We start from the raw sequence: 19,842 nt of genomic DNA on the forward strand, positions 1-19,842 counted from the left end.
TCAAAGAAAGGGGCACAGTTGGCAGAGGACTAAAAAAACCAAAGTCAGTGTAGAAAAAGCTAATTATTCATATCATCAGAGCTGCCTCCTTCACTCTCTGTGAAACACAGTATGGTCCATCATCAGGCAGTTACTGCCTTCAAGTTCCTACAGCTTTCCTGTGCTCTTTTCCCTTTCCACTATGAAGGCTTTCTTTCATATCAGTCAATGTGCACCAAAAATGCTAGGAGCAAGAAAACTTGCAGCTGGTCACCTTTAGTCCCCTGATTTGTGCAGCAAACCTCCACCTTTGAAAGGTAACCTGCTGACTCCTAGCAGCCATGGAGCTGATTCAGAATCTCCCATTGGTATCATGATGGAGTTGAAAATGAGAGCTGGGATCACAGGCATCTGCAACAAAATTGTGCACATCAGACATACTCAGGAGAATTCCTGCTCTAGAGGAGCAGTCCTTGTCTTTTTCTGGCTGTACAATCACCAAGGAAAAGTCATGAGGTCAGGCGGCCCCTGTGCTAGAATCAGTGGATTAATGTTGCTGTCACTAGGGGAAAATGGGACTCAGAATCCCCCCAAGAAACCTCCACATCTCAGCAAGAATGAGCAGCTGCTAGTTTGGCCTTTGGTCTCAATTTTATTGCCAAGCATATAAAAAGAAATGTTCCAATCTTTTATTTCTTTTTTTCCCCAGCTGCTGACTCAAGTAACTTCCACCACCACTATCCTTTTTTGCTATCCTATAAAGCTCTACAGAGATAATAGCCTGATCTATAAAGTGAGAGCAACCCCCCCAGTCACCCAAGTATCTTAAGAACAGGACATTCAATGCAGTCAGCCCAGATTTAGTGAATTACATTTTCATAGGAAGAACTGAGTATAAAGTAGACAGTGCAGGACAACAGCTGCACTAATGAAATCTTTAGTTGCACCAGATGTCAGCTATGAAATGTAAGGAAGAGACACTTGCATCTTACTTTTTTCTTCTTTCCTCTGTTATCTGTGCCCTGCATTTTATTGTTTAAATAAAATTTCTGAATCATCAGGAGATTTTTGTGGTTGCATAATGGCTGGAGCCCATTCCTACCACCCTTGAATTTCACTGCAGGCATCTGGCATGAGCAGCAGAGCTCTGGAAGGAGTCTTCTGGGTTTAAGACCACCAAAGAGACACGGACTGTAAAAGAGATACAACTACAGCTGGAGACCAGTGAAAAGGAAATATTATTAGTGGATATTTGTGAAGTCCTTTTTCTTTGGTTTGACTGTAAACCAGTATCAAACCCACTTAGGTAATGAAGATTTCAAAGTCCAGCTTCAATAAAACCAGCTTTTCCTTGGTTGCATTTTGGACAGAGAGGATCATTGAGAAAAGACCCAAGTTAGGAGGCTTCAATAAGTTGTTCAAGCATGAACAGCATTTCTACAGGCAGCTGAACAGGCTGCAATGGATAAAGACAGGTTTCAGTAGACACACTTCCTTAGTGTCTTAGATTGAAGGAGGAGCTTGAGAAGAAGCACAAAAGAGGTACTAACACAGGAGATAGTCTCATTTCAGACTCAACAGAGAAACAGCAGCTGGCCAAAGGAATAACACATTTCATTGCAGACACATAGCACAGCCACACGTGCAAATCCAAATAAGGTGCTTTAAAAAAGTGAAACATTTGGAGGAGAAAGCCAGAATATGTTTCAGAGCTTTCCTTCATGAAATGATACAATTCTGCTAAATTTTCCATGGAAACAGATTTTGATAATAATGTTCCTAACATGGAGGAGGGTTCTCTAGTCCCTTTCAGGAAAAAAGAATTTGATCAAGAAACTTTAGTTTTTCAATTTGCAATAGATGTCATTGTTTTTTGTGAAAGCATGTGAAAGAGCCACTGGTTTGCATGGACTTCTCTTCATTCCAAGGCAGAATAAAGAGAAATTTCAGATATCTGGAAGCTGTCATGAGATGGAGGTGTCATTGATGGGACAAAGAAGAAATGACTCTTGAGAGCACAAGCACACCCTAGACACTATAGCCTGTAAGGGAGAGTCCCATGGAATCCCTACTACTTCCCAGCCAACTTTACCAGCTGCTTTCAAAAACTCATTGATTTGTGCTTTGATAAAATGCAGAATCATGCTCACACAGGAGAGAGAAGGAAGAAATGCACTTTTCTTTCCCAACAAAACAAAAAACCAAAAAAAATGTTAAAAAAGGAAAATCAACTTGCAGAGGCTGCTGCAGTAATTCCAAAGAATGGCAATGTGGGCTTATTGGTCAAAATTATAATTTTTTTTTACTAGAATATTTCAGTCTAGCTGTAGCTATTGCCTCCAGAAAGGGATACATACAGGTGTGCTTTTAAAAAAACAGTAATATCCAATGCATCAAAATAGTGATTTGCACAGGTTTTTTTGACCCTTGAAAGCCTTCATCTATGCTAAAAGGCAGCACTACAAATTAATCTCATATGAGAAAGAGCACAGTAAAACAGATAGAGGAGGGTCATGGATGAATTATTCCTCTACAGGAAATTTGAGTGATCCTAAGATTAAGAAAATAAAGTCCAACATCTTAGAAAAGGAGAGTACTCTCAAACATTAAAAAAAAAAAAAAAAGTCCTCAAATGAAAACCATGTTGATAATAAGTAGCATGCTGGTGCAAATACTCTGCCTAACTTCTTCTGTGCAATTAAAGACTGTGTTGAAAAGCAAACTTCTGCTTTGCAAAAGACAGATAATTTAGACCATGCTTCTGCAGCCACATTCCGGAGTCCTTGGCTTCTCCATGAGAACAGGAATGAGGAACAGCAACTGCAGATCAGCACAACTGTGACAGTGGTTGTACTGATGGATGCCTGGCCATGAGGAGCCCATTGGATTCTCCGCTTCTCTAAATCCAGACCTTTGACCCAATAGAAGAATGCAAAGATCCCTCTGGGACCTGGCTGTAATTATCACCAAAACATTTTCAAATACTTTTTTCAAACACTGTTTTTAAAAACCTTCCATATTCTAAACTTACATGGGAAGCACTGGGTCGCAACTCCAGTTCTCTAATCCTTAACATTTTGGCTAGTAAAAGGTGTAATCCTGTACCAAAATGTAGTGTTCAGAAAGGTTTAAGCATTTAAGTTTTATATGTTCTTACAGTTTACTTAGGATTACTATAAGCATGGCTTCTTATAAACATTTACATACTTTGGCTCTGCTAATAAAGTGTATCCTCACTCTTTTTTTTTTTTTTTTTATTGGGGAGCTATAAATTTGTAGTGACCGAGAAAATCTACAACAACAATGGGGGTAGCGTGGCCCAAGCCAAAAGAAATTCATATATGAGGAAACAATGGGAAGTTGGCAAAAACAACATGAAGAAAAAGGAAGTTTATTGGATACACGCAAAGAAAAGACCACCCTATGTGTGTGGTATATATTTGTGCTAAGTCTCACATCTTTTCTGTGATATTTTTTTTTACAAGGTTCTAAGCTGTTTTTTATGAGATGAATAAAACACACAAGAGCAAAGTCTCCAGCAGTTAAAGGGCAGTAGTAGATGTCTCTGCTACGCATTTGCTCCTAACAGAATTCCCATTCACTTTCCTTGAGCAAATCAAAACTGTTGTTGGAAAAAGTTCTTTGAAGACCAATGGCCTAAATTTTCCTTTTGCAAAGGAAAGAGGTATTCAAAGCTCGGAAAACTGCCTCCAATCATATATGCACAAAATGCAGTGTTGAGCAAATGAAGTGCACAGTACTTCCTGGCCAAATCCTGTATGATCCTGAGCTCAAACTGAGAGACTTCAAAGGGCCTCCAGCAGAACGTTCTCAAAATCCCACACTGCCTGTGGCACAACTGAGTTTGCTCAGTTTACCTTGGAGGTGCAACATTTTTCCTCATTTGAATCCAGGTAATTGATTTTATGTCTCGACAGCCATTTTCAAATCATGTCCCCCAATATTAGTGAGAGACCTAGCTCTTGTCTTGTTCTCTTCTCGTACCATTTAGCATCTCTAACTTGAGTCGCCAGTTATATTCTCCAGCCCAGTTCCTATTTTTCTGCTCTTCTTTTTGGGTCATCTGCTCTCCCCTCTTTGTGAGAGCAGTTTTGAGTTATGCACATGGTTACGTTCTTCTAAGGATGTGGTAAATCCAAGAGGCTTCAGTTACTTCTTGTAAGGCCTCGAAACCTGTCAGTGGTGAGGGAAGGATGCTGGCCTCCAATGTGTGGGAGAAATTACTAAAATTAAGCACATGACAAAAATTAGCAGAAGAAAAAAGGAAGCTTCAACACATGGAAGGAATTTTGGTGGAACAAATAAGATTTGCTGGACCCTTCTCATATGATTCAACAATTCTGTTGTTGCACTGCAAGTTGCAGTAATGGAAAACAGAACAACAGTTAGAAGGTGGGAGGTAAACTGAAAACAAAACTATGTTACCTTACAATGAAGGAGAGGTGAGGGTTACATGTTTATGGTGCATTAAAATACATCACTCGTTTGTCAAGATAAAATCCATCTTAAAACCCTTTCATTCTTGTTTTCTTACATTTAAGGTATTAGCAGAATTCTGCATTTTACAAAGTAATCCAAGAACTACTCAGAAGAAAGGACTGCTGTCCCTTTCTTGCCCATGAATCTTCAGATGCACAGAGTCTGAGCAGAAATTTAACTATGGCAAATATCTACAACAGGTTCAGGGTGCTGTAAACTCTGCTAACTTATAGTTATGAAGAAAGCATGTCACCACATTTCCTGACAGGAGGGTCTCAGCTATGAACACAGCTTTCATTTTCTACAGCAGCGTTCATTAGCTGTCATTTTAGTACATTTGTACCATTTTACAGTTTACATTTCATACTGCTGTGTTAGGAATCCTTCTGTATTTGTGGTTCTTGTAGAAAAGATTTTACTCTGCCAGTCATACACTAAACTGCAATCAGACCTTGCACCTTAAAGGCAAAGTTTTCTAATTGTGACAGGAGGAAAAATTTAAAAAAAAAACCAAAACATTGAGAACTGAAGATACAGGCACTAATTAGCCACTGGAGAAAGTTTGGTGTTCCTCTTATGAGGGATTCTAAGTACATCCAATTGCAAAAGGATTTAAACAACACAGATTGAGCCACCTTCAAGTGAAATGGATGAGAAATCAAATTAAAATAATTAAGTGGTAATACAATGGTTTTCTCTTGTTTAATATTTAGGCTGGTATTGCTATTTAGTGAGCCTGGAAAGACAATTTTAGAAAAATTCAGGAGAGCCATTCTCATCCTGCTGTGCTCGTCCAGAGCTGAGATCTCATTGGGTTCCTGTGTTTGTCCTCTGGAAGCATCTCTTTCCCAAGTTCATTGTACTCCACTGAACTGAGCATGCTGCTGTTTTGTGTCTGTTCCTGGCTTCCCTATTGCATGCCCAAGGCACAATATCTGCAGCAGACACCCCTCCTGGCAGGACAAAAAATGGCAATGAAAGCAGAAGAGCACACAGCTTGAAGAATATTTCATCTTCATCTTGGAGAAGGACGAGCAAAACAAACAAATCATGTTCTGAATGTCGTCTCTTGACTTTCATTCTTCTCTAATGTCTTTTCTCACTCCTTAGTGTCTGGACAGGCAGCTCAGACATGCTCTGAATTTGAACAAGAGTTTGGGGGAGTGTACGCAGATTCTTGCAGCTCATGATGTTTTTAGCAAGTTACAATCCCTGGTTGTCAGTCTTCTCTGTCCTTCTGTGGTCCCATGCTCAGAAGCTGTGCTGTTCCAAATGAGGAGGAGCTGTGTGGATTTGTTCCAGCAGGAAGTCCATAAGGACACACAGCTGGGTATCGCTGTGCCAGCTGGTATTGGTGGTGCTGAACTCACATCTTAGTTTGGTGAACAGTGAAGGTGAGGGAAAAGCAAGAAGCAGAGCTCTTAACCTGAGATCTCTGAGAAGCCCTGTGCAGAGCAGGTAATTGGAGAGGTGTGTAAAGCTCTGCCTGGGGCTGGCTACTCGATGGACAAGTGCAGTGCAGCTGCTCTGTAGGAGCAGAAGGACCAACTGAAGTAATTTCTTGCTGTTACATAGTTAGTTCATAGTGTCCTGTAAAGGCTCTCTAAGTGCTCTACCTTAGCTAATTACTGAATTTAAAAATTATGACCAAGCCCCAGCAGAGATGTTATCTCTTGTTCTTAGCAAAGGGTCTCTGACCCATCCAATGTGCTTTCTGATCCTACCCACTTGCAGTGCCTGGATCAGAATGAACTGCAGAATGTAACAGAGGCTCTTGCATCCATTCAAGACTTAAGAACCTACAGAGCCCACTTAGCACACTTCACCCAGAGAAGCCTACAAAGGCTTTTCCATTGACCTCGTAAGAAGCTGGATCAGCCCCATAGGAAGGGCTTCAGCACAGCGAATACAATTTCTTGCCATGATTGTACTTGGTTTGCCAGAGATATTAATTCCAGACATGGTGGGTTAGTCAAAATCTGGATTTCCACCGCACCCATGCAAAATGAATGGTGAGAGGTTTCCTCCTGTTCCCTCTTCCCTGCCCAGCAGCAATGCCACCTGCAAGAGGACAAACCTTGAACTAACACAGGCACAGTTATATAAACCGACATTCCAGTTAATAGTCACTTTGGAAATTCCCAAGCTATGAGCTGTCCTGCAATCTAGAAACTGTGGTTTCCAGACATGAGCTAAAATCCCAAACCACTGCACAAGGAGTCATTGCGAACATTTCTGTGTCATTGTTTCAAAACAAAGCTTGTAATATTTTAATGCCATGACCACAAGATCTTGTCTGCTGCAGCATGTGAAGACTATCCAGTGAGTTAGGAAAGCACTCCGGCTTCCAGCCTGCTCTCACTCATTGACAAGTCTATTGGGAATACTGGGAAAAGAGTGCCATAGGGGGCCAGCTACTGGCTTACCTAGAGCACTAACAATAAATAAGCAGTTGATGATAAAGGCTCCCAGGAAACACTATCTGCCCTTTACACAGGTGACACCAGGATCAGTCACTGCCCAGAATGTGGGAGGCAGAGGCTCTTGGCTTTCTTCAGTCTCTTGTTTAAGCTTGTAATCCCACCTTGCAGCCAGGATTAACTGCCCCTGTTCCTGTAGCCATGCTGTGGTGCAATGAACCATGTCAAGCTCTCTGGGTCTTCAGGACAGCAAGCAGAAGCACATGTACAGACTGGAGAGGGTGTCCTTGTGTCTACTTTCTAACACTTAAATCTCATCTTAAAACTCCAGAGGTCACAATTGTTCACACCCAGAATTTTATAGCCGCCAATTCTTGACAGGCAGATCTGCTTTGATTCCTTTTCCCATTTTTTTCTTGTATCTCACCTTCTTAGGGAGCTTCATCTCCAGTGTTGAAGAAGAGCAGGTTCCACTTTGCCATCTGGAGTAACACCCACCTGAGACAAAGACTGCTGGGACAAGGGCTGTCATTTGGCTTCTTCCCTTCATTCTCATGTAATGGTGCAAACTCACAGGTCTCCTTGCAGGAGTTCCTTTCCTGATGTCCTCACTTAACAACTGGCTTCCTAAATTGTGACCTCTGAGAACCAAGGAAATTATTAAATTTTGGATGGCCATTTGAAACCTGAACACCTAGCATGGAAGGGTGAAAGAATCACCTATATATTTTGTTGACTGATGATTATTCCCAGCTTGAGTCAGGAAAGCCAGAACCCTGAGAAGTGATACACCAAGGTATAAAGGGAAGGGCCAGAACAGAAGAACTAATCCAAGAACAATTATTTTGTCTGTTCTTTCTGAAGTAATAAAATACAACTAAAAATTTCTCACATTTAATTCCAAGGGAGAATACACATGTCTGCAAAAGTAAAAACACCCAAGTATTTCAGCCCACAAAGATTCCAGGAAAGTGACAAGCGTTTGAGTCAGGATAACAGAAACTATTAACTTTCTGAAGTTTCAGGACATAGAAAGAATTCCAAATTTTGCTTGATCAGCTGAATCAATTTAGGGAATAAGTTTCTCTAATTTTATTGCCAGAACTTTAGCAAAGAATTTCATGTCAACATTAAGTAGAGATAGAGCTGTATAATAGAAGATATTGTGAGTCCTCATCCATAGCTTTCCTAGTAAGGTGATACCAGCTTTGGAGAACAAAGCATCTTTCAACTTTATAGAAATCTGGAGGCTAAAAGAATGCTAAAGATTTAAAATAGATTCAAAAAAAGCAAGATGAAACAGAAGCTTTACTTGTTTTCAAATTAGAGTAGTTTTTCTCACTTTCCCCTTCCCAGGTTAGTTCATCCAGATCGGTTTGCAAAGCTTAATTTATTTTCTGCAGGGCAACACTTCGAACTTACACCATATATATTTTAGATTCTTCCATATTGAAATGTGTTTCAAAGACTTATGACATTTTGTCAGGCCAATCTGTGATATTTATGTTCACCTGGAGAAAACAATTAAGATCTGCTTGGAGGGGATGGATGCTCCTGTTTCATTCCATTTGAGAGAAAGAACTCACCAGCAGTGAAGTGAAACACTGAATATTGCACAGGCCAACTGGGTGTTTGTAAAATGGTGTTTCTAAATATTTGCACTGAAGAAAGCATGTCTTCATGTGGCACTGGGGAGAGCTTTATGCAAGTAATGTCCCTATAAAAATGCATCACAAACTGAAGAAAGCAGATTTTGGCAAGTAACATCATCCTTAAGGAAACTTTTGCTGACAATGCACAGTCTCACTGGGATGGATGTGGTTGACCAGTAAGCCCAGTCCAGTCCCTGACAATTGTCCCTGATTGGAATCTGCAACTATTTAATTCTTCTTCTACAAAAATTACAAAAATGCTTTAGAGCTGGAGACTAGAATAATAAAACCATGTAGGTTTCTACAGAGAAAGTGTGTTTTGGGGGATCCTTTGATATGCTTTGTTTATTGTTGCAAGCAGCTGTAAACCACAGTCTATTTTGGTTTTTGTCTGATCTGAGCTGAACATCTGGCTGTCAGGGTTAGTGTCAGCTTGGTCAGGGAGTCCTCCAGAGATGTGTGCAGGAGAAATATGTGTATTCGACAGCATGGTGTGCAGGTCTGGGATTTCTTTCCGTCACCTTTCAACCTTACACTGAAGGAAGGTTCTTAAATAAAGCACAATGGCTCAGCAATGACATCCAAGGTTTCCAGCTAAGCCCAAAGCTCCCCAGTACTCACAAGACTTCCAGAAAAGCTAGCATGTCACTTTGGTCTTTGGTAACCACTTTGACCAAAACCTTCTTTGTTTGTCCATGACCAATCAAATAGCACATTTTAGTGGTCAGCCATAGTGCTGTGTCTCCACAGGTCCTGTGGAAATGTCAGCTGCATGGAGGACCTTGGAGTGTCAGAGGGTTTGCAAAGGGGCACAGCCCACAAACAGAAAATAGTGAGCTGCAGCACAGAGACACCAAGAGCTATTTCTAGAAAAGTATTTACATTCTTCAAGTCTGGAACTTAAATCTGAGTCCCCAGTTGAGAAACTCATTTTGAGAAACTTGCAAGGAAGGTTGAAAAACCTGCTCATAACCTCTAACCTTCACATTGCTCTCAATGTTCTGAGCTCTCCCAGTGCTCCATGAAGGTCAGGGTCCCACCACCACCCACACCCACCTCAGTGTGCTATGAGAGCACTGCAATTCTGGGAACTCCTTTGCAAAGAAAGATGCTGGTTTCTAAGGAGAACATTGTTGGTTTTGAAATCTGGGCTATTATATTCATGTTTAATACATGGATTTGGAAAATGGAATTAGACCAAAAATGTATTTTGAATGTGCTTTATTTAGTTTTACAGCTGCCTGCAAACCACACAATCTGTTTGGGGTTTATAACACACAATTTGACCTGAGGATCAAAAAGGCAGAATACTTAATACTTTGTGTATCTACAGATGAGCTGTAAATAGGCTCCTTCTTTCTTATAAGGAAGGGTTCTTCAAGTGCTTGTTACACCACAGTATTTACTTCTGTAAATATTGTAACTCCTAAATTTTGGACTGTTACAACTATCTTCTTATAGTAACCAGTAGAAATTAATGCCTTCTATATCCAGATATGAAAAGCAAAACAAGTGACACATTGTGAAAAAATTCAATAATATATCTTGAAAGAAAACTATGGAAATGGCAGAGGATGGTGCCAGCACCGATGCCAGGGTCCTGAATGCTCCAGACATTCCAAATTCTCTCTCATTGAGAGCAAAGAGAGAAAGAGTATACAAGGAACCTGTAATCCTTTGGATACTCTGGTGAATGTTGTAGGAAGTTGGGCCTTGCTAAGATATCTTTGAGTACAGATTTGCCATCCCTTTGGCCAGCAGCACCTTTGTATTGAGCAATCACAAAATCATTTATTAATGAAAGCAAGGTTAAGGTGAAGTGCAAATAATAGGATGTATTAATCACATCTGCAGTTGATGATGCACTTAGATGTTTGCAAAAGATAAAGTGGAGAAATGAAAGAATTCTACTTAATTGACAAAATTGACTAAATCAAAATGGTTTTGAGAGTGAAATCAAAAGGGTTTTGAGAGACACCACAGAAACATTAACAAATTAATCCTCTGGTTCTCTCTGTTATATTGAACCTTTCACTGCCTGATTCTCTTGTTCCATGATGAAATTCCCACTAATATTGCTGCCCTGGACTATTTTGTTGGGAGCTCGCAGTGAGACATTTAGGCCACACAGAAGTTTCTCCCTACAGCTTGGTCTTTACCCAAGAGAAGACCAGACATAGAAATAAGACAGTATTCCCCCTACCCTCAAAGAATTAAACATTATCCTCAGCAGCTACTGCTTCCCTTTGGAAGACTGCTGCTCACAGGAAGAAAAGGCTAGTGGCATTCTGATTACACTTTTTGCACAATCTGTTTCCATTTCAGGATAGAGAAGGCACATGATGAAGCAAAATCCTCCCCCTCATTCCTAGTGCTGCTCTGAAGGACTGCAGGTCACTGTCACAACCTAAGACTTAGATGTGGGACCAAAAAAAAGTCCAACTCATTTAGATTTTTCAAGCCAGGAGTTGCATCCCAGGGAACTGAATGAGTTTTCCCATCTGTGAAATTCAAGGAATAGAAACACTTAACAGTGGCATCAGGGTATTTGTCAGTGCACGATGAGCAGATAAAAGTATTTGATAAAGAACCTTCATTTAATATAACTTAAATACAATGTGACAGACTTAACTGACTTGAAGGAGTCTCTTGGTCCCTTTTGGATCTGTAACCACCTGCCTAAAACCAGACCTGCTGAGGAGCAAATGCCAAGCAGAAAACAACAATTCCATTTTGGCATCAAAACCTAGAGAGAGCATTCATCCCAAGGAGTATAATTTGTCCAGGGATTACACTGCTTTGCACAAAAACCTTTGCAAAAATCAACACAAGATGATGAAAGGGAAATGAAGGGAGGTCCAAATAAGAAACATTTCCTGAAACATTGGAAATTTTAATTTTCCCTAGAACATCATAGCTACTTCAGCAAAATTTTAGCTAAGAGAACAGCTTTGTTAAGTAAGACTCAAATTAGAATGGAACCTCATTCACTCCACCAATTCTTTTTCCCCTTTAGTTTAACTAAAAAGTAACATCCTAAGATGTTACTTTTGCAAGGTAAGGATGAAGGAAAATTCCAGTAAAAGTGTAACAGAGACATTGCCAAGGCTACCAAAGTTCAATGAATCCTGAAGCTTTTTCTGTTCCAATTCCAGCTCATAAATGGCCAAGGCTCTGCAAATTTTATGGGCCATCTGCAGACCTAATACAATTTATGTCCTTGGAATTACTTCAGATCTTTAAACACCATTTTCATGAAAATAAAAAAAAAAATGCATAAAATTTAGGCTTAGCAAAATTTCTCATATCCAGTTATATCACCAAAATCAACAAAAGCAGGTGTCTTTCACACTTCCTAATACATGGTGACCTTTCACTGTTCTACAATGAATTTAAGCTTTTTTAACTTCCTAACCTCCTCTCTATCTCAGCAGAGAAGCAGGGAATAAGATTTGTTCAGGATGACCAGGACATTTATCCAAACCACAAGCCAAGATGCCTGTGGCTTGACAATGTCTGTTTAATATTTTTTCCAGGTTTTGACTCACATTGTAAGCAAAAGTGACAAAAACTCTACTGAGAGCAGTTTTTTCTTTCAGGATTCACTTTCTGACTTTGTACAGCTGTGAGCTTCAAGATTGCCTGGATATCTCCTGCACCCAAGGCTTTGTGTAACACAACAAATAAAACAGGACACACCTTGTTTCTTCTGAAGTAATCCCTAAGGGGTCAAAATCCTCAGCTACAAAGCACAGGATGACACAGTTTGTGTGCATTGCTCAGTACAGGTCCACACTCAAAATTCTCAATTGCCTCAACAGAAAAGCAGTTTAGTTTTATGGTAAACTGATAGTTTAGTCTTATCTTAAAATCAACAATCAGAATGGAGTTAACATTCTTATTTTTCAGGCATATTTCTCCTTTCTCTAATGAATATTCTGCTTTCATGACTTGCTTTTGCTTTCAATTCCAATAATTTTGGTTAAAGAAATTGCAGTACATAAGTGCAAGGAAGCCTAGTTCCGTCCAACGTGATATTTATTGGCATGAGGGTGCCACCTATTGTCATGACAATTGATGTGAGAAAACCTTCAGCAGAGGCTTTTGGAAAGAAATGCCGTATTTCTTCCTACTTTAGATCACTTCCAATCCTTTTAGATTATTCCATTTTGGCAAGATTATGTTTCTGTCTATCGTACACAGTCTGATCACACAGGGATTCCTTGTTCCACTATGTGTTAATGTTGTGGAATATGGGGATTGCAAGATCATACAGGTATCAAAGTATAACCCTCATGCTTGACCCCCAGACACTGGTCTGCCATCCCCCTCACTAGGATAACAAATCAGGTCCCAAAAGCACCTGTATTTAGGATTTTTCAGCACAAACATATGTATTTGGCAAAAAAAACATACCTAGGACTTTACATTTTCCATGATCACTGAAGTTTTGAACTTCAATATCTAAATTCTATTAGGTACCCAGTTTGGTGAGGCCAGGGACAGGCTTAGAAGTGGGAATAGCAAGAGGACAGTTCTTCTTAAATACCTGAAAAAAAACACCATTACATCACCTCTGGAATTTTAAAGTGCTTCCCAAAAGGATTGTTTCACTTCTTTGACCACCAGCAGTCTTTGTAACTATGCAAAGTGTAGCTCTCAGCTATAAAAGTGATGATAACTTTCTATAATGCTGACATAAAAATGACAATAACAACAACACACCAGTTTTCCTTTAGTCTTTTAACTTTGAAGACAAGTTTTCAGTTTCCCAGCAGCTCAAATTATTAAATATTTAATATGGAAAGTACTCATATATATGCAGGGAAACTAAAAGTTGTATAAACAAGAGCAACGTATGAAGTGCAAGCCCAGGAGTTCATTGTTGTGGACACTCACCTTTCACAGTGATCTTCAATTCAGGGTGTGGACACTCACCTTTATGCAGTTATCAGAAGTCAAACTACCCAGCTGCTGCTTCAAGGAAGGAAACACCCAGTTTCTAGGCCTGCTGTTTTGAGGGCCTTTATGTCGACCAAAAAAAAGGCAGAATAAACACTGGACTGGGAGTCAGTACATCCATATCTGCTTTTTTGGGGCATTTTTAACGCTAGCATTATCTTTAAGTAGATTCATGGGAAATGCACCAAGACACCACAAAGCTGGTCCTTCATATAAAATATACTCACTGGATTGCTGTCCTAGGCTATTCCAAGCTTTTGACATTTTTCAGAGATACCAGGATACAGATGGATCTTCAGATTTATTTGGTTTGGTAGGGATTCATGTTAGGTTTTGAGTTTTCAGCTTAAGGCTATCCCAAAGAAAAGTTACCTAATCTGAACTGACACAGGGCTGTCTTTTCCTGGGCACACAGGTAGAGAAAAACACACCATTAAAGGTAGAATCAGGCTGGAAAACACAAACAGCACTGCTGTTAACTGCTAGTTGAAGATAATTTGAGTGGATATGACCCCAAAAGACCACAGATCTGAGTTTATAATGCCAAGGCTGTGATTAGTGTCACCACTTTTTCCTCCCAAATCTGAATTCCAAAGACGCACAAGACTTCGGTTCTTACATGTGCCAGCCATGGTTACTGTAAATGGAGTATTTGTTTCAGCTTCATGTCCAGTGTGCAAAGAAAAAGAAATTGATTTAATTTTCAGAGTAGCAGGAGAAAAAAGAAAACACTATTATAATTTGTCTGCTATTTGTAAAACTACTTTAGAATTTTTTAAGCCTTTTTACATTAGAAGCGGGGGGTGCAGGGGGGGGGCAGGTGGAAGGACCATAAAAAAAGAAATCCCTAGTCCCATGTTCGTGTCCCCTCTAATCAACTGAAGCTGGTACAGATTATTGATAAGACACAACAATTCTTACCTGTGAGCTGTAACATTTTTTTCCACATATAATGGCAGATGAGACCCAAAATTAGTCTGGGGATAGGACCCTCTTCACAATTTGGAGAATATTTCCAAGGCAACAAAGAAAACCCCTTTGTTTAGACTAAGCAGCTGCAAACACACATTTCCTCAGCTGGTAACACGTTCAATGAACTTGCTGACTTGTCACTGATCAACACATTAGATTAAATGCTTATTTGTTGTATCCTAAATGAGTGAGTTTAATGAAAACAGCTGTTCTAGTAACACACCAGAACCTTTTAATTTGGGCAGCTAATGGACTCCTAAGGCAATGCCAAAGAACACAGCTTCACTGGAGAAGCCACATTACTTCTTTGCAGTCACCTCTCCAAAAATAAAACAGGGATTAAAATAATCAGATTGAGAACTTTGTCTTGGTTCCTGCCAATAAATTCCTCCAGGTTACAGCAGATGCCTCCAGAAGCAGACAGAGGTGACCACAGTGTAGAACAACAGGAACAAGGATATTCCACAAAGATATTCCCAGAGGTCCAGACTCTACAGCTTTTCCAGAAGGAATCACTAGGTTTTCAAAACAGCATCATGCATTTAGGTTTTAAAAATCAATAAAGGTATATCAGCAAAACAATTTTATTGGAATTTATCCTGGCATAACTGGATACACATTGTTGAACTATGGAGTTCTGTCACTGAAAATGTAGGTGCAGAGAACACCCTAAAGCTGGGCTCAGTAGGAAAGCTCTATCTGAAGTCCCAGATGGTCACAAAATGCTTTAAAACCTTTGCTTTAGGACAGTTCTCCTCTTTCATATGCCTGGCTACCTCACTCCCACCACCCAGAAAACCACACATCCTTTCAACAGAATTAAATATTCTTGGTGCCGCAGCTTATAATTAGCAAAAACATTGAGGGAAGGGAAAAAAAAAAAACTAAACCAAAATAAATCCAGCCAGAAGCACTTGATAAGAGATCCATGCTTATTTAACATTCTCTTTGTTGGCAGCTAAATGCATATTATTGTCAGGTAGTGTTCATATGTGTTTTGCTTTATCAGTACTGCCAGCTCTTTCTTTTCCCCATCCTAAATTCCATTTTCCTCTTCAAGACAGCACGGAAAAGAACACACCAAGAAAGCAAACATGGACTCTGACTCTTACAACATTTCCATCTCTTGACATTCAACATGCAGTTGTATACGACTGGGTTTCTGTTTGCACTTAAAGTTACTCTCTTGGCAAAGGCCAGCTTCGAGCTGGCTAGTGAAAAATCTCTCCTTCACTCTAGTTTGCCCACCTCCTTGCCTTAAAAAGCCAAAAAATGACAATGTGCTGCACAAAGGGCACACTCAGTGGCTCCGAGTAGCCTGCCTCCTCCATTTATTTGCGCTGTATGCTCTCCCTGGAGGCTGAGCATGGCCATCAATTCCCCTCCTCATCTGGGCGTTCTGCAGCGTCATTGACACTGGCCATTGTCCACACCAAAATGAAGAGACATGCAAAGACACCAGAAAGGTGCCTCTGAACAACATTTCCAACTAGAGGGAGGGAAAGAATGGTCTTATTCTTGCCCTAATTCCTGACTGAAAATGTGACCACAATGCGTCTGAAAATATGACCACAGCTTGTCTCTCACATAAATATCACTTGAGAGCTGAAAGCCACCTGGCTGAGAGCCACCTGGCCAAGGATCTTTCACAATCAGAGAACTAGAAAGAGTTGTAAATGCTAAAAATGCAGTAATAATCAATGGAAGTGTACAATATCTAAGCATGTGGAAACTGGAATAAAATCCTAAGCTCCCTATAGTCAGCTTCTTCATTTCTGTATGCAATAGTTACACACTCTGTGCTCCCTCCAGGTCTATGTTCAGCAATCTGACATGGGAGGATTGCTCCAGTCTACCCTTGCTGGACTTGCTCCATGTCCAGGAGCCAGTACCTGGCCTTTGTGTCAGGTATGCCCACAGAGCAGGGCCAGGGGACCACAAGTGGGAAGGGAGGCAATAGATGCCACAGTCACAATGCTCACATTCCCACTGGGATGTGTGACACTGGCTGATTCTCCTGCTGACTGGCAGCACACAGAACCTGTGTGCTGTCACGAAGTTGCTCAGTCTCACAGGTGAAGCTTTCCCTTGAAAAACTGTTAGGAAGTTCTAGCAGAAAGGCACAGAGGGAGAGTTCCACACTGGTTTCAGTCCTAATTGTAGTAAAGCCTTTGTACTATTCATTGGATACTCTCCAGTGCTACTACAGACAGCAGCAAACCTTCTTTTGCCATGCCCAGGTACTCACTTGGGCTCTAAACTCACGTAACACCAAATAAAAGCATCCACACTGGGTCTGACTTCTGCTGCTCCTAAAGTCAGTCATAAAAATGATCCAAATTGGAGGTAAAGGAACCTCACTTGGCAAAATCCCCTCAGTCTCTCATTAGGTACATTACAGGACATGATAAATTTTCTTTGCATAAACAGTGAATAATCTGCTTAGCAGTAATAACAAGAAATGCAAACACTTCCTGAGCCAGAGGCAGACTAATACTATGCTGGCAAGCCCATCTTCCCACCTTAGATTGGGAATGGTTAAAACAGTATGAAAGTGTAACACCAGTGGATAAAGCCTGTAGCACGCTGTACAGCCAAGACGTAATATTTTAATTCATGTGGGGAAACATTTTTGTGTGTTGCGGAGACCAAAACTCAGCTCTAAAGCCCCATGGGAGAGCTGATCTGGAAAGGCTGGATAATTCTGTCTTCATTGCCTCACGGAGCTGGAGTACAAACAGGTGACGTATTGTGTGTTCTGGACTTCTCTTTGGAAAACTGGGCTCTGAACCACAAACATTTGTACATAGTCTCACCCTCTCACCAGGGCCATCATCTGTTTAAAAAACCTAAGTGCAAGAAAGTCAGTGTGACAAGAGGATCGTCACACTCACTTTCTTGCTTGTCACACTCATGGTTTTTTGCTACTTATTCTGATACTGGGTGGGCATTTTCCAAAAAAAGGCAAAAAATAAAAAAAAAAAAAAGAGAGAGAATCTTGAGAATTTCAGTGTTTCTTTTAGCTCCACAGAGCTCTCAGTTCCTTTAGTCCACAGAATGACAGACAAAAACTTGGAAATATGAACCCTATGTTGTTTTTGCTTAAAAATATTGTTTAACTGTCTTTACTTTTGAAGCCTTGGTCATAATATTGCAGACATCAACTTGTGATTTAAGAACCACTAGAACACCAAAACTGTAGATTACTCCCTTGCATATTCCACAGGCTATGGTCAAAATACTACATTTATCCAATCCACATATTATTGTCTATGCAATATTTTTTTGTGTGTGCCTGGAAAGAACCTCCATTTCTTTATCTGTGAATTTTTTTCTATAAACAGATACAGTGAGAGAAAGGATTAATTTTCCTGGGGAATTATTTGTTTGCTTGAGTACTTTATATAATTAGGCCAGCCAGTTCAAATTGTGCAAATTGTTTTACATATACACAGTTGTCCTTGTGAGTAATATGGATGTAATTCAAGTTAGAGAGCACACTCAGTGCTGACTGACAGCCCAGTTTTCACTGAGTTTTGTTTTCTTGTGGACATTTGCCCTGTGTGAATTGCAAGCCATACACAGAAAGAACTTTTGTTTAAATTTGAGAAATTAGCTGCAGATTTTTACCATCCCCTGTGGCTGAGCAATTGAAAAGACTCTACACTGGTAGTCTGGCACTCCCTGGATTTTGCAGTTTGTATGGAGTGCATGGGCATCCTTCTCCAGAAAGTACCACACTAATGACCTTGCCTGCTTGTTCCTGCCAAGTAGCAGTTGGCAAGTGCGGAACACAGTCCAGAGAGCAATGCCTTTAACTGATGACATTTTTACCCTTAAAAAACATTTTTCACCTGAATTGAGTTGACCAAACAAATCTGTACGGGAACAACAACATCAGTTTGGATGCTTCAGCGTAACACTATAGCAAACAGGGACCTGCACATACATATCCAACCTAAATCTGGAGATTCTCACTTCATTCCTAAACTTTGTAAGCAGCTCCCAGCCAGCAAACCATTTCCCTTGATGAGTTAATTTCCGGGTGTTGTAACAAGCCTGTTTTTTAACCACAGAAAGGGAATTACAGCCTATGTGCAAAGGGATCTCTGAGACACCTTTGGGATCTGTGTTACCTGTGAGGCCCATCCTACATGAGCCTACACTGGAGCTATGCTGGCAGAATATGGATTACCTGCTTCCCATGGCTTTTACCTTGTTCTGCCATGCACTGGTAGGAGTCAAGTTTGAGCAGCAGGACCTGCAAGAGTCTCTCCAGGTCTTGGGGCATAGATAAAGCTTCACTGACCAAACAGTTTCATGTGTTTTAGGACTCCCTTATCACAGAACTGTGATAGTTCCCTTAACACAGAACTGTGAAGTGTTCCTTCAGGACACTTCACTAGGCATTAGCAACTTCTCCAACAGCTGTGATTAAGAATACCTGCCCAAATCCTCCGCTTCTTTCCTAGGTGGATGGAAATCCAGCTGATCTTGCAAAGTTTCAGTAGTATTTATTGCCTCTGGGCTGGCTGGATCAAAAATTACCTTCTGTATACACCAAAGTCCCATTTCTCACCTGGTCACACCAGCTTTAACAGGCTCCACCACTCAATGAAAGTCTCACTGTAACTGATTTGATGTTTCCTCAGGAAATCCTCAGCATTTGAGAAAGATGGTCATTTGAGCTTTCATTTCTGGGCTTCTACTTTGAAATTAAAGTATATTCACAAATTTGAATCCATTTAGATGGGAGAAAAAGCTCATGTTAATTTTGAATCCTGCAACTGCTCTACCATCTGCTTGTATTTACCAGCGTGCCATGCCCTGGAATGAGTGGATTCCATCAAGCTGGTGTTACTGGCAGCAAGCTGAAGCCTGCTCCAAACTGTTTGCAGGATCAGGGCTTTCTCCTCCTGGAATGCATTGCTGTAAAGGAGCACAGTTTTCAAATAAGGCATCTGCATTCAGACACTGACACTCACTGGAGACTCTTAAATGCTTCTTTTATGTAACTAAAGGTCAAACTGAACCTCCAAATGTGGAATTTCTGACATCCAATTAAGTAGCCCGCATTAAAAATTGGGCCAGTGTTTAATTATGTCTGGAGAATACATGAGTTCAGCTGAGACAATTCACACTCACCTCATGTTTCTCAGTGTTTTCGATGGTGGAACTGAATAAATATTCTTTTGCTCCACAGATGCACTGGATCAAGGTTTAGCTTGTTACACATAAAAAATAAATCAGCTCATATTTCCTTGACTTCATTTTTCCAGCTTTGTCATTCTGTCTAGGAGCACACTGCACGGTCAAGCCAGGCATGGCTATGCATGTTAATAACCCTTGGAACACTA

The sequence above is a fragment of the Taeniopygia guttata genome, chromosome 3 (assembly GCF_048771995.1).
Source record: "Taeniopygia guttata chromosome 3, bTaeGut7.mat, whole genome shotgun sequence".
NCBI lineage: Eukaryota > Metazoa > Chordata > Aves > Passeriformes > Estrildidae > Taeniopygia > Taeniopygia guttata.